Genomic DNA, 12,416 nt, shown 5'->3' with positions numbered 1-12,416 from the left:
AAAAAAGTCCTTTTTCCTGAGGAAGCAAAAGCTACTGGAAGTGTCTTATTTCAATAGTTCAATATTTTCACAAGAAAATAGGGGTGCTAACTTGTCAGCATAGAGATCCATGATGGATAAGTCTTTAGAAAATTATATTGTCTTTTGTCTTTTGGCATAGCTGAAGATATTGGGACCCCACTTATGATACTAAGCAGACCATAGGGAAGTAGATTATGGAATGATCCATCTCTCTTCCCATTTAAAAAAACTTATTTAACATTCTGCTGAAACTAAACTCTTCATGCTTTCCCTAAATATGTGTTATGCTATATTGCACTTATATCTTTGTTTATATCACTCCTAGGGCTAGCATATTCTCCCACTCTTCTCCACCTCTTAAAATCTACATATGCTATCAGATTCAGACCATGTGTCCAATGTTTTCATGATAGAAACGAATTAAGCTTAATGTGAATAAACATACCTTTGTGTAGAGAAAAGAATAAGGGTTTGTTCATAAATGAGTGATATGTAAAAGCAAATGACATTAATGGACCTTTTAAAAATACTCCATCTAAAGAGAGGTGATAGACTAGAGATAACAAAGAGAACATAAATTCTAGGACATGGCCAATATGTGGGTTTGTTTTAGTTGGCTATACATATTTATTTTTTTTAAAGACGGCATCTACTTGTAGGGATGAATGAAGGTAAGTTAGTTGGTTGAGATAGAAATGAATAAAATAATCTATAAAACATATTGAAAAATGTAATAAAAACCCAATTCTGGTTATTGTTTAAGGATTAGCTCAAATTATCCCTAAAGGAAGCCTTCTCTGATCCCTCTACCTACACTTTTGAATAAATGGAAATCATTATGTATAGAGTTGTTTCAGTAATTTATCATGTACTTCCTCATTGTTCTACTCCTTTTCTTGTTATTGAACTGTTCATGTATTTACATCTTCTATTTCTAATTACATCTTTAGGTCTGTGACAACAGAAATTATATTTTATCATTCTATATATCCTCCATGACACCTAGTAATGTGCCTTGTCTTTAATATTTATTCTTCATTGAATTAGTTTGATTTAATTCATATTGGTAAGACTTTCAATGGCACAAACATCAGTTCATTGAAGATTTGTCTGAATTGATGCAGAATGAAGAAAGTAAACAAAAGAATACATTCATGAGCACACACATAATAAATATAAGGACATAAATGAAGTATCAATATTAGTACAAATATTAGGTCATTGTAATTGTCAATCCTGGTTCAAAAGAATCAATGAGGAAACACACCTCTCTTATTTCCTTGGAGGGGTGCAGCTCTAAGTATGTTGCATAAGCTGTCAGGCATGGTATTGTTTTTATTTTTATTGTTGTAGGAAAAGCTGACTAAGTGGGTTCATGGGAAAATTATATATCTGGAATGACAGATATAAAACAAAAGACCTCAATAAAATGCTAATATGAAAAAAATATATAGCAGCCCATCTGTGTCAGCTCAGCTTATGGGACTCCTATCCATATACTCCTATGATTCCTCCAAAAAGATCCACCCAATAAACTGGAAGCCTTCCTCTATGTCTTTTAACATTCTATGGGCAGCAGGCTTGCATTCAGAATTTCCACTTTTTGCTACATTATTGGATTATTTCCTTTTTTCTAATCAATATATATATACATACAAATGTATGTATGTATATGTATACATGTGTATACACACACACATATATATGTATGTGTATATATGTATATCTATCTATATCTATCTATCTATCTATCTATCTATCTATATATGTATATATATATATATATATATATGTTAGATCATTACCTGCTATTTACATTATTGGTGTGGAAACTCCAAACACTAATAAAGAATATAATGGAGCAATACTGTCTTGTCTAATTTTATTTATATATGTCTTTCAATAATTTCTCTTTAGAGGATGCCCTCCCTCCAAACACAGCAGAGAGATTGCTCTTGATTTCTTAACATTTTATGCCCATGTGTGCAACATTTGGACTATCCATGACCCTATCATTTCTTTTTCTGTTTATATATATGGCTGATGGTATATTTTAAACCATTTCTCCTTGCAAGTCACTGAGAGTAATATGTTTCAGCCCAGGTATGTCTATCCATGCTTTTCCCATTACCCTTTGGAAATGATCAAATAATGCTCTTCTAGTTTACAAATCACCCTTTATGCTATACCTTAGAATTAAAGAATTATAACTCTTGCTGAACACATATTCCAGCCCGCATTTTTTTTTGCTATTTCCCCCAATTCTAGTGTCCTTGAGTTGCTATGATACAGCATAGCAACTAACAGTCATGCTTGCCTTTGTATATTTAACATAGTGACTTTCAAATTCTTTTAGTTAGTCAAATTTCATGTTTATTTATAAAAATAATAATTACTGATTTTCAATACTATTTTATAGAAATTTTCTCATTTGACCTGTACAACAGGCCCATCACCCTATGACCTAGGTAAAAATAATAATAGTAATAACTAACATTTATATAGTACTTACTATATGCCAAGCACTTTACAGATATTATCTAATTTTCTCCTCACAACAACCTTGGGTGGTAGGTGTTATTATTATCCCCATTTTATGGATGAAGAAACTGAGGCCAATATAGGTTAAATGACTCACAAAGAGTCAGCTAGTAAATATCTAAGGACAAACTTAGGTTTTTCTGACTCCTAGCCCAGTGCTCTCTCTATTCATTGCTCCACCTACTTACCAAAGTATTTAGAAATGAGACACTTGTATCTCAGGGAAGTAAAGTGATTTGCTCAGGATCATGCAACTGATAAATATCAGAATCAGGATTTGAATTCATATATCATTGTCTCTAAGTCTAGTGTTCTGTTCATTGTTCCATACCACCTAAGGATAGCTAAGCAAGTAAACTTAGTTGATCTGTTTTAGTTTCTGTGTTTTACTAGATTATCCTTTACAACAAGTGACAGGCAGTGTCTGCCCCATGAAAATCAGCTTAGTTGAGCACAGAGAGACTCATCATTAGTAGGTTGCCCCTTAAGTGAGGAATTCTTTGTTTTAATCCAAGAAACAACTAGAATTACAAATTTCCTTCAGCCTTATGCAGCCTCCCTCATTTATTTTGCAGTTATGGTGAAGAAAATGGAAGAAAAATGCTAAGAATCACTACCTTCATACTATCTACCAACATCAGAATGGTGCTTCTCTAAATGTATAATCTTTATCTAACAATTAGTAAATTGATCTACTATGGGAAGACCCAAACCATATTCACATTGATTTTCTTGCTAAAAATGAAACCAGGAAATATAAAAAAGTGACAGCTAAATAGAAGGCTGTCTCAAAGGTTGTAGTTTTTTTTTCTTTTTTTCTGAGGGTTATGTAAAGGGATTGGCAGATTTGGTTTTATTATGTGTTTAAAGGCAATGATAAGCACCACTTCATTGGATACTTAGTCATCACACCCTGCAGTGTTCAGGTTAGGCATGATCAAAAAGGTCACCAGTAAGAGAACTGTTTCTTAGGCACCAATATTTTTTTTTGCAAGAAATAATGGAGTAAATGAAATTTACTGTTTCTTTAACATGAGTATAGGGTATGGTTGATTTAGAAACACTCTAAAGTGGCACCCTTAATAACAGAATTTCTTAGTTGTCAGGTCAGAACATTAGTCTATGCTGACTGATCTAGTTTTCTATAAACAGAATTCCATTATAAATTGAATGAATTTGAAGTGGTTAGAACCAAAATAAATAATAATAATTGGTAATGACAATATGATGATCAATAAATCAACAAGATTTTTTAAGTATCTACTATGTACAAACACCATTTCAGGCACTGGAAAATCAAAAACTAAAGTTGAAAGAGTCTGTTCTCTTAAGAGGTTGAAATCAATGTATACATATGCAACTATATTATATTCATATATGGAAGAATATCAAGTAGTTTAAGTAGGGAGAGCCCTAGCAGTAGGGGTAACCAGGAAAAAACTTTAGGTAAATGTTGGTGCTTAAAGTAAACCTTGAAGGAAAATAAGCATTCTATGAGATAGAGAGGTAAAGAGAGAGTGTATTCCAGGGATTGAGTACAGCCAATGCAAATAGAGGGAGACAGGAGAAGGATTATTGGCTGTGGAGAACATTAATGATGCCATATTGATTAGAATGGAAAATTCAGAAAGAAGAACACTCTATAATGGCATTAAAAAGGAAGATTGAAGTCAAATTGAGAAAAAAAATTAAAGCCAAAAGTATTTATGATTTATCCCAGTGTCAATCAGAAATCATTTGAGCTTATTGAGTAGGAGGATTACATGATCAGATCTTCATTTAAGGGGAATCATTATGGTAGTTGTGTGGAAGATGACTTTGGAGTGGAGAGAAATTTAATGGAAGGAAAACAATCCTGAGGCCATTGCAGAAGTGATAAAAACCTGATCTAAGGTAGTAGCTCTGAGAATGATGGAAAGGAGACAGATGTGAGAAATGTTGTGGAGGTAGAAATGGCAAGGTTTGAAAACTGGTTGGACAGGTAGGGCAAGGGAGAGGATTGTGTTAAGAATCAATGTCCAAATTGTAAACTTGAGAGATTGAAAAAATGGTAGTATACTTGACAGGACTAGGAAACTCTGGAGAATACGTCTAATGAACTCTCTTTTGGACATGTTTTATTTGAGGTATCTCTGGGATATCTGTTTTGAAATCTCTAATAGGGGCAATTAGGAAGCTCAGTGGGTAGAGTCCACTGGGCCTGAAGTCAGAAAGACCTGAATTCAAATCCAGCCTTAGACACTTGTTAGCTGTGTGACCCTGGAAAAATCACTTAACCTCTGTTTGCCTCAGTTTCTTCAACTGTAAAATGAAGATAATAACAGAATCTACTTAGGATTGTTATAAAGATCAAATGAGATAATGTTGATAAAATGCTTAGCAAAGTACCTGCTATACAGTAGGCACTATATAAATGCTTATTCACCCACCCCACCCCCAATTTGCGATATGAGACTCAGGAGAGATAGGGCTGGGTATATAGATCTAGGAGTCATTTTCATAAGGGTGATAACTAATATAACTGATCAAGTGAGAAAAAAAAACAGAGATGAGGGCTGGGCTGATAATGATAAGATGATGTTTCACATTTATATAGTGATTTTAATGCCCGCACACAAACACATACACATATATAATTTTCTTTGATCTTAGTTATTTTATTTTTTTAAATTTTGGGTGATAGAAAATCACTTTGAAAACAAAGACTGAGAAAGTGGAGAGATAGAAAACAATGATGATAACAATAATATTAGGGGAGCATAGAAGTCAATATTTGTTGGGAAAAGTAAAATATATTAATTAATAGGGATATTTTAAGGCTTTTATTTGACTTCTAGATGCATTTAGGCAGTTCTGTTCATTCATTACATCCATTAAAAAAAAAAGGATCATGTGCCATAAGATAAACAGAAGTGAGGGAATCTGAAGTCATAAAAGAAGAAAGTTCTTTACTTTTATATCTGCCCACATGAAAACCTATTTAGGTATTACAGCTAAATTGCATTGGGCTTACATTTCAGGAATCTAAAGGAGATAAAATGTCGACCATGAATTCTTGGACATTTTTTAAAAAGGCTTCTTATTTGGCATTTCATCAGAGAAACATATTACATTTAGTCATGTAAATTATGTCTAACATGTATGTATGTGGGTCATATCTCCACTAAGACAGAATTTTTCAGTACATCTGAATGTTTGCTATTAGCAGTGAAACAACAATCACTGCTTCACTGTATTATTTATGGTTGCATATGGGCAATACCAGAACATATGGATGATAAATATAAAACATAATAATGTTGGTGCTTAGCATTTATTTACTTTTAAAGATTTATGATCTTATCAGTGTGTATACTCTACCCCCGACACAGATGGTAATCCCTCCATACTGGAGTAAACAGTTGCTCTGGCCAAGAAAATACATAATCTCACAGACAACTTCCTAGCTTCTCTTACATTTACCTGTGCTACTCCTTGGATGAGAAGTACATGCTTTTTTCAGGCTCATACTCTACATCATTCTAGCTTGGTAAAAACTGCTGCAGTTTATACTTCCATGATATAACTTTTGAGTATTCTGCATTATATCCACACTATGGGGAAGAATTGGGGTGTCTTCAGCTATGCGGGAATATACTTAGAACATTGCCTTCATTAAAGACAAAACATCATCCCACTAATGCTTACTGCTCCCTTTGATAGAGTGCTATTCTGAATTCTGTATTGATTCTTAACTTTTGCCCCCTGTAATTGGGGCTTTCTTCCTCATTCTTGGATTTGGTCACACGAGTAATTCTTACTTGAGTCCAAAGGTCATCTGGCTTACTATCAGTCTGACAAAAAGTGAAACAAAGCAAACAAAAGAGTATCTTTCATTTGGATCCTGAAAATTGGCCCTCGATCACCCACAAATACCGTGGACCCAAATACTTTGCCTAGAGTGCTAGATTGGACAGAAATAAGACTTTAGCATAGTCCAGGTCTCTGTGAGATCAAATAACTGGAATGTTAGCAGACGTTTGGCTGTTTGAAAATATACAGATATTTGAACCAGATAATGCAATTTAGATGGAATATTCTAAAAGGCAGACAGATTTTTTTTTCACTATTTTTATGTTACGAAGAAATAGTCCTCGTGAAATGGGTGTTAAAGAAACTACTTGAGGGAGTAGTAAAAGCATTTGAGCAAACTAGTTGCCTATTTCTTTGATCACTGATAACACCAAACATTTTTAGTGTGACTAATGAAACCTTTGCCATATATTCTTATTGCTTTCCATAATGAGTTAGAGAATAGGATGGTTTGGGAAGTGAAAAAATAGGAAAAAATGAGTTTTAGTCATTAGTACTATTGGAAAAGTGATTCAAAACTTAGTTGTGCTAGTACTTGGATAATAGGCTTAAGGTCTAATTCTAGGCCCACATTCCAAGTCATTCTAGCTTGATAGAAACTGTTAGGGCTTACATTTCTGTGGTACAGTTTTTGATGATCTTGTCTCACATACATGCCATTAGATGAATAATGGCAGTACTAATCTTGTGGAATAGTGAGGGAGCAGAACTAGAATACCCCTATCATAAAAGATAAAACATCTTCTTACCAATCCTTACCATTCCTTTTTGCAGGGTCCTATTCAAAATTATGTGTGGAATTTTCCATCTGATAAGGAAGACTTTCAGTCCAAGGCTAGTGTCTTTAGGTATCTGTAGGAATACAAGGATTTGAGAACTCTCTTCATCTCTATCTAAAGAAATGTCCATTCCCTAGAAAGGATAAACTTATTAGCATTTTGTTATGTTTTACATATATGATCTCCTTTGAGTCTAATGAGATTATGACAGCAGATATTTTTATCTATTTTATAGATGAAGTAATTAAAACAGTTAAATTAAATGACTTGTCTGTGGTCTCACTGTTAGTAAGTGTGAGATGCCTAATTTGAACCCAAGTCTCCCTTACTCCAAGTTCTGCACTTTACTCATAGTGATGTGCTGCCTCATTTAAAGGTGAGAAAAACCTCTGCAGAAGCTTCTATATACATTTTAATTGCTTTTCTTGTTGTACATTTTGAATCTTGTTAGAAAACTAGTCCTTGGATATGTACTTATAATGGCCTACAGAAGAAGCCTTTGGGGTATATCCTGGGTTGCTGAATAATTGGCCACTGGAGGACAGCAGCTGAAAAGCAAGAAAAAAACTTTTATTGTGTATCCTGTTATATTCAAAAGGATATGAGTGTTTGGCTTACAGTTAGATTTCCTCAATGTCTAGGGAAATCTCACTTTGTAAGGCCTGCCTAAGGCATCATGGCCTCACTAGCCTATCTACTCAGAGTGACATCTCAGTGATTTACACTGACCATAAGTGAGTATTGTTTCACAACCACTGGTCATCAGCCAGTTGTTGGCACCAGGATTTTCACGTCACCCCAAATTCTCAAAGAAATGTTGACACCAAAGAGTATCACATCCAATAGTCTTAATTTAGGGAAAGTCAGAGTATATTTTCCTCCAAAGTCATTAGGAAAAAGGGGGCTCAAAAATAAAGATATTCAAGGCAAGTAGAAAACAAAATTAGAGGCACCATTGTTGAATGCCAGTGTTCAAAAATGACCATTATAGCTTTCAAACCAAGAAGTAATGCAAATTTAGAATGTTCTTTAATTTGTGCTTACAAGGATCTTGTCTCTCACTATCTTAAGCATAAAGAAAATATGACAATAGCCAAAGACTGAAAGTCTATTCTTAGGGATAGCTGAAGAATGCAGGAACCTATTTTGAGTTCTTCTATTATATTTTTTGTTTATTTTTCAAATTAAGAACTTGACAGTAACTAACAGACATGAATATGTCTATATAGGAAGGACAGAAAGAAAGGGTTGCATGTTAAACTGTGACTACCACAACATTTAAGTATACATTATATTTTACAAAATAGTTTCAAAACTGCCCTTCATTTTGGTGTCCCTTTTTGAACTTCCTTCTACTCTTGTCTGTGTGTTTTCAAATGCTTCATTGGTGCTGTTTTCTTTTTTTCACTTTATCATTCCCTGGAGAGGTCAAGTCAAAATCTGGAGGTCAGTTTCATATTATACAAAGATGCTTTCCTGGTCTTGGAAAATGCTAAATTATAAAGTTGTTTGGCTTTATTGGCCTTGGAGTTAAAAGCTAATTTAAATATGCAAAAGAGCAGTAATTTTATCAGTAATCTTTCTGCAACAAAGCAAATCATATCTATTCTGACTTAGTAAATAAATCCTAGCAGATTGCATGGAGCATTGAGAATTCAGTGAATTGCCCAGGGTTATATAGTTAGTAAGTTTCAGATAAAGTTTGAACCTAGGTCTTCTTTACTCCAAGACCAATATCTTTGTCATCATGCCAAAATACATCTTGCATTAAAATGACCATAAATTAAGTGGTAAGTTTGTTGGAAAGGAATAAAAAATGTAATATTTTGTATTTTTCAAAAGCACTATTTTTAAATTGGTTAATCTATGTGCTATGATCTTTTAAAGTTTTATTCTTGTAATTACCAGAAATGTTTTTGTTTTCTCTCTCTCCCATGCACTAACAGGCTAGTAGAAAAAGAAAAACAAAAACAAATATGCACCATCCCAGAAAAACAAATTCTCTCATTGACCATGTTAAAAGATAGTCTCATTTTGACCCTTTAATTCATCACCTCTCTATCAAGAGGTAGACAGCATGCTTCCTCATTGGTTTTCTGGAATCATGAATAGATATTGGTACCCCTTCATATCAAAACTCATTGTTTAGCATATCAGGCCCTCATAAATCTACTGGCAATGCCAAAGAAAATGACACATTTATTTCAAACAGCACTGTCTGCCATATAACTTTTCTTATAACTTTTTGTAGGTTGCTACACCAGTGGTGATGAGAACACTGCTGTTCAGAGAGAATCCCTAAAGAAAGCAAAAGCCAATTCTGAATGAGAGAAAAGCCTTTCTTTTTCTTGTTAGGATAAAAAAATCCTGGAAAACATCCCAGATTATGTGTCTGCCCCTCTAATTTAGACCTCAAAGTAGAAAGCTCTGGGGAAGAACAGCTTAGTGTATTTATGGTGAGGAGTCCATTATTTTTCTTCCTGGAAAACATCTGTGTATAGCTCTGCCCAGCCTACCTTGGATGAAGGCCTGAAGGCATCATCTAGGGATCTCAGAAGGGTAAATGCAGCCCTTCCTGTGTATCTGGGGAACTACAGAATAAGTAGATTTTCACATTGAAAAAGTAAAGACTACAGTCAATTAAAAGGGGGGAAAATTAAGTTAAAGAATTTTTGATGTCCATATGTTTTTGCCCATTGTTTTGTCAGATTATGGAGAAGATCCTTAAGTGTATGGCTCCATGAAAGAGAAATGTGAATGAAATTCTTGGAAAACAATGTTCTTTCAAGTGATTCCCATATGATCTCTTTATTTAAAATATTTTATCTACTTATTCCAATTCCATTATGCTAGTTGGTTCATACCATTAATCTAGTACCATTGTATATAGAGTATTGAACAGGTATTGGAAATGTACAAAAAAAAAATGAAAGGTAGTCCAGTGAAGTCAAAAGTATATTGGCATAGGAGTCAGGAACCCTAGCTTTTACTCCTTTTTCTATGACTATCTAGTGATCAGCAAATTCCTTCCATTTTACTGGGTCTCAGTTTCAATATCTGAAATATTGAAGACCTACAGTAAGCTCCGTTCCAACTCTAGTGATCTATAACCTTAGAAAGTTTCAATCTAATGGGATGAATAGGACAGATACATATATAAGAGATTTAAGAACATTTCTAAATCCACTCTTTTTTTTTTTCTAAAGACACTCTTTATGAGCCAAATGCTTTGGCTGGGATTTACAATTATCTGTTGTAATGGAGAGATTTTCATTGTAATGAGACTTGTCACAAGATTTTATTTCTATGAAGCACTTTCAGGCAGATGCTCTAGAAGGCTGATGAACTGAGGCAGAAATTATAGGAAAGGTATTTCCCCAGCTAATAGCCCCTTTCCCTGCCTGGCAGAATGGACTTTTTCTGTGTGAAAAAAGCTGGTGGCTTTTTTCCTAAAGGTGACAAAGCTCTGATCAAGCCCCAGCACACAACAGGATTTGAGGACTGGCCAAGAATGAAAAGATGTCCAGCATAGTGCTGTTTCCCTCTTAGGAACTCAATAAAACTTAATTAATTGAAATTGATGTTAATTTTTTTTTTTGCTTTATGGTGAGGTGATCGGGGTTAAGTGACTTGCCCAGGGTCACACAGCTAGTAAGTGTTAAGTGTCTGAGGCTGGATTTGAACTTAGGTCCTCCTGACTCCAAGGCCAGAGCTCTATTCACTGTTCCACCTAGCTGCCCCAAAATTGATATTAATTTAAAGGGAACAGAAAAGGGGGGAAAGAAAAGAGTTTATATTGCTCTGAGAGAATCTAAAGTTTTCACTTTTGATAGCATCTCCATTGAACTTTATCTTAAGGCATTCTAATGTGGTAGAGGGTGGTTGGTAGGCCATCCTATTTGTTTTCTCTTCTATAATTTATCTTTTTTTCTGACTTTGATTATAATTAATTGTGTAAGTGACATGAATCAATCAATAAACACTTATTAAGTACCTACTATGTTCTAGTCACTATGCTAAGTAACATCTCCTATAAGATGATAAGTTTCTTGAAGTTGGGTGTTTGCCATGGTAGTACAACATTTTGGGTACAGTACTGTATTTAGAGTAAAGAAATCCTGTATAAAAATCTACCTCATATCCTTATTACTTATTTTACATCGAGCAAGGAAATTAACCTCTTTCTGCTTCATCTTTAAAATGAAGCGGTTGGATTTGCTGGCCCTTAAGTTTCCTTCCAACTCTAATTTTTAGCCCTATAATATGCCAGGGGTCTAGTATTGTGTCATCTTTGTAACTTTGGTAGTTTGGTAGTTTTGCACATATAGTAGGCGCAATAAATATTTGTTTAATTGAATGTGTGTATGCCTGCTCGAACAAGTATAGATTTCAGATCTACAATCTGTCTCTTTAGAGGTGAAATGTACTATAAAAACTAACAAAGCAGTTGATAATCTGTTTCAGCTGAGAGGTTAAATACTTAATACAGGTAGTGCAGCACAGTAGATATGAGTACTGAACTTGGAGTCATAAAGACCTGGGTGTAAAGATCATCTCTAATACTTTGTAGTTAGGCAATATGGACAAACAACCTCTCTCAATTTCAATATTCTCATCTACAAAAATGCTCAAAGTATATACCCTGCAGGATTATTGTGATGCTTAAATGAGATAATGTACTGTATGTAAGATGTTTTGCAGATTTTAAGATGTTATGAATATGACAGTATTATCAAAGTATCTTTAATTATCCTAAGCTAGGTTTTGTGGAGAATCAATGTACTTCCAGATTGCAAAATTTGAGACATATGGTATCTAATAGGAGGCAACAGTGAAGAAATGGTACTGTATTTTAGGTTTAATATAGCCACTGAGGTCCACACATACAGGATAATATCTGTGTGGAACAGCAGGCTGAGCTAGGCAGTGATATATTATCAAATCCTATTTATCTAAAGATATGAACTCAATGTTCTTGTTCATTTAATATTCTGTTCAAATGAACACTGCATTCTCTTTATGACTCAAAATGGCTGCCAAGGTCATGTAATACCTCAGTCACCATCATGAACATTGATTTGCATCATTCAGCACTGTGATTGTAGGAAGAGTATTGGGCTAAATTGATATTTACTCTATTATAGTCCTAGAAGGGATTTGTTATGAAAAAGAGAGAAATCATGAGAAATAAACTGATATCAAGGATTTTTATAGTAGTATTCA

At 34.1% G+C, this 12,416-nt stretch overlaps 1 protein-coding gene across 2 annotated transcripts in view; it reads left to right on the top strand.

The window, feature by feature from the left end:
- GABRG2 (gamma-aminobutyric acid type A receptor gamma2 subunit) overlaps positions 1–12,416 on the top strand; it is a 136,144-nt gene that overhangs the window by 23,966 nt on the left and 99,762 nt on the right. The window lies entirely within an intron of this gene.

Source organism: Vombatus ursinus, unplaced genomic scaffold (genome assembly GCF_900497805.2).
Source record: "Vombatus ursinus unplaced genomic scaffold, bare-nosed wombat genome assembly UNPS02014863.1, whole genome shotgun sequence".
Taxonomy (NCBI): Eukaryota; Metazoa; Chordata; class Mammalia; order Diprotodontia; family Vombatidae; genus Vombatus; species Vombatus ursinus.
The sequence above is the reverse complement of the archived record's forward strand: the minus strand, read 5'-3'. Positions and strand labels throughout refer to the sequence as shown.